We start from the raw sequence: 4,105 nt of genomic DNA, 5'->3' as shown, positions 1-4,105 counted from the left end.
TATTAACTTCACAGCAGTGTAGGGGAGATATCCATTGGAAAGGGATTGCCCAAGACATTGTCCATGTAATAGTGGGGATAGGTAGCATCCATCACCACAAACTGCATATCTTCTTAAGGCTTCCAGTGACGTTTTCTTTGATTTATGAATCAGTTGTTTATTTACTTCTGATCCAAGCCTGTGGATTCTGCAAGAGCCAGATTCTGCAACTCCTGCTAGTCACATGAGGTTGCACCAAATAAGATGATGAACCACCCAATATTTAAAAGCATTATACTAAATGATTAAGTTCAACATTTCCTAACTTAAGCTTATGGGACAAATAATTATTTATCACGATATTGGCAAGGGAAACAGTTTGAACCACGCTACCTCTCATTTTAAAAGTCACAAATCCCACTCTGTTGGACTTCACTCATCAAGGGAGAGTCTAATAATTTTTTTTTTTTTAAAAACAAAACAGTTCTCCACAGACAAATTAATCTTGTTGATTAAACTTAGGCACAACAACATCAATGGGTATTAACAAAGTCGTAGTGTTATAGATACCAAAGGGTAAGGTCATTTGTAATGCCTGCTCCACCAATCCAGCAACTGTTGCCTGGCTTCTATAGGCAGTTTCCCTTTCTTCCTTTTCTTCATGAATTCCTGCTTCAGACTGCCTAAATATCCACTGTACTTGCGCAAAAGCTGACCTTTTTAATTCTCGGTCCTCTGCTTGGGGATCAATGAGATTGTTATTCACATCAACCTCTTCTTCAGAAGATACATTCCTGTCCACATCCTCGACACAGGCTTATGACAGCAACAACTTGTAAGCACATCAACATGAAAATAGGTTTTACGACAAGTTGCGATCAGTAGTAATACATGCTTGGATAGCAGTTCTATAATCTGTTTTAATCTAGAAGTTGTAAATATAAAATAGTCCTAGAAGTCTTGGAAAGAATCCATAAATTCCATGCTAATGAAGGAGCATATGAGTACCATGTGCGTATTGGCTTCCATCATGCACAATTCAAAGTGCTTAGAAATTCAAATGAAATAAACAGAAAATATTAGACTGAGAATATTTGTAATTATATCTCACTATTACAAACTGATATAATAAATTTGTGCACCTAATGAAACTAGAGGGAAACAGTGCTACTTAATTCATGCCTGTAGTAGTCATACATGAAAGCCCTTTTCTACAATCACAACAAAGTAAGGGAAAACTACATATATTATATTTGATTCATTTAGGCCTACTTTAGCATACATTTACATAGAGCTAGTTAACTCAATTACTAATAAGGTAACAGCAAAATCAGTTCATACTGTCCAAATTACAAGAATCTGTTTCTGCAAAAGTAAATATGGCCTTTTTAGGTTATGTCATCAACTCAAAGGAGCCATCATATGAAAGTAATTAAAAACAAAAATAAGAGTATACAAAATGCATTCAAGCTGCAGACTTCCGGACAGGAGATGATATCTTAGAATTAAAAACCCTTTTATTTTCCCTTTTTGGGTATGTAGGCAGAATAACCATATATAATATGAAGGTTGAAGAAATTTTAATGGACCTGAACATTCTGAATAAAAAATGACAGGTAGCCATGCAAAAACAAAACAAAAATATCAGTAAACTTCCTTTAATGCGAGAACCCAAAGGCTTGATATCAATTAAGAACAGAGTTGCTCTCCCTCACCATCCTAATCCTAGCAAAATGAAAGAACCTATGACACTTCAAAAAATGAGACTACTAATTGGAAGTCAATATTGCAAGTTCGCAACAGTTTCGGGACAGATTGCGGCCACACTCTCAGCAATATACATAAGGGTATTAAACTATTTGATGATGCAAAGAAGATCAGTAGGCTGGATGCTTCGGACTTCAAAGGACTACTGGTTCTCTCTGCGGCCTGAAAAAGAAAGAAAAGCGAATCAAAGGCGACCGGGGCTGCCGGCCAAAAACCCTCCGATAGCAAAGTTAGTTTTTTTCTCTATGTTATGAGTTCGAACTTTTTTGGAGTAAAAATGAACCTACCTTGGCCTTGTTTGAAATAGCCTTTATATAGTGTTCTTATAGGCGGTTACCAAAATTGGAACTTCTCCTGGATTCAAGGAGAGGTAGAAATCAAACGTAACTTGCATAACCGTTTAGAAGTTATGCTTTTGTCTCCACAACGGATACTTGGCGGTTATGCGTGGGATAAGGGATTATCACGTCTTATTCGGAGATTTTCTTAAGTATGATACCTTCATCCTGGAGTTCCTTAGTTGGGTGTGCTTTGGTACACGTGCAGGGGCTGTTTCGTCTAACGGGCAAATTCCTTCAAGACGAGGCTGTCGGCACTCTGGACGAGTGCATCACTGGTGGTGCTTACCTCGTCCAGAGCTCTTCTTCCCTGGACGAGGTAATTGTAGGCAAGTTTCTGAGGGTGTTTACAGTGGTAGGTGGGTTATGGACGACCTATATGGACGACTCGAAGATAGGCTAAATCAGTTCCCTATCACTATTAATTATAGGATATTAATGCCATTATTGGCATTATAGCCACATATGCTTTAGGCACCAAAACTTAAAAAATACTGATCAATAACTACCTGTTGTCGTTTTGCAAGCTGCCATAGTACAACACGATGCACAATATCCTTTCTAATAGGCACATCAGAAACATCACCAGCTGAAACCATGAAGCCGTTGTCTTCATTGTGAAAATTTGTTATTGGAATTATCAAGTTTACATCATTATATATACAAAGTTTGAAAATAGTAGCAACATTTAAATTACTTTGCAAATTCCATCATCGGCAACAGGATAAAATATAGGATGATAGAAAAGTAAGAGAAAGAAGTCAAAATTGAAAATGAACAAGAAGTATATATATATATATATATATATATATATATATATATATATATATATATATATATATATATATATGACACATTTGCTAAACTGTCACATAAGATTGATAAAAAATATACCTACCAAGAAAAAAAAAAAAAGGTTCATCTATGAAATATAAATGTCAATTTCAACAAATTCTGGAACTTCCAAAAAGAAAATAATTATTAGAATATTTATTAAAGGTGAGCATGCACGCATACACACACGCGCACACTCTCAATAACTATTATATTTCTCCCAAGCAACATGATACCCGGCTGTAAATTCAAGCATAAAATATTTTTACTTTTTCCCCATACCTATACAAAGGTAAGCACACAGGCAAACACACACATTCTCAACAACTACTGTACTTCACCCAAGCAACATTATACGTCTAAATTGAAGATGAAATGTTTTTAGTATTTTCTCACAACTATACCGCGCTCCGCTGTTACCACAGACTTCATGGATAATAAATCTGGGGAAAAGGCTCCTTTCCCTGAATCAGGAGTTAGACTGGAAGTTGACAGCCATCGATTAGCAAGGACAGATGACCTGCCCTACAATATAGGCTTGTAACTGAAACTCCAAATGTATAGAGAGCAAACAAGTTGGTTTACTGAATATGATTGTTTTTTAAATTTCCTTATAAATTCTAATAGTATATCTTTTCACATCCCTTTAAAAAAATCATACTTTAGAAATGGAGGGAAGAAAATATAATGAGAATGTACCTTGAAAAGACCTGAATATCCCAATGTGGACAAATCTGTTATAAGCAAGATAAATAAAGATTTAGAAAAGTCACAAAGCATCCAAGTATGCAATCTAGAGTAATAATTATTGATATCCAAAGAAAAACAATAGATACAAATGCCCCTTACCATCAGAACCATGAAACGATTGACACGTAATACTTGGAGAATCACATCAGCCGAATGTATATAAGGAACCAAAGGAACGTAAAAGCCTTCTGGACATCAACACCGCCATACTCTACACCGAATTTTATTTTATATTAATCAAGGCAAAAAAGACACAAATTTTCCCTGTACACATACACTCCAAATATTAGTTTCCCAAAACCTCAGTACAAAACACTCATCTTTAAACCTTGAAAAACAGATAACAACAAAGCATTAGTCCCAAAACTACAGGGATTTATATAGATTCATTCATTAAAAGTGACTAAATTTTACACAGGCCATCAACCCATTGCTAC

At 35.6% G+C, this 4,105-nt stretch overlaps 1 pseudogene; it reads right to left on the bottom strand.

Annotated features, from left to right (window-relative positions):
• Positions 1-3,876, bottom strand: LOC142635648 (homeobox protein knotted-1-like LET6; annotated as a pseudogene).
• Between the last annotated feature and the right edge of the window lie 229 nt (positions 3,877-4,105).

Source organism: Castanea sativa, chromosome 5, assembly GCF_040712315.1.
Source record: "Castanea sativa cultivar Marrone di Chiusa Pesio chromosome 5, ASM4071231v1".
NCBI lineage: Eukaryota > Viridiplantae > Streptophyta > Magnoliopsida > Fagales > Fagaceae > Castanea > Castanea sativa.
This window is presented reverse-complemented; position numbering and strand designations above follow the sequence as displayed.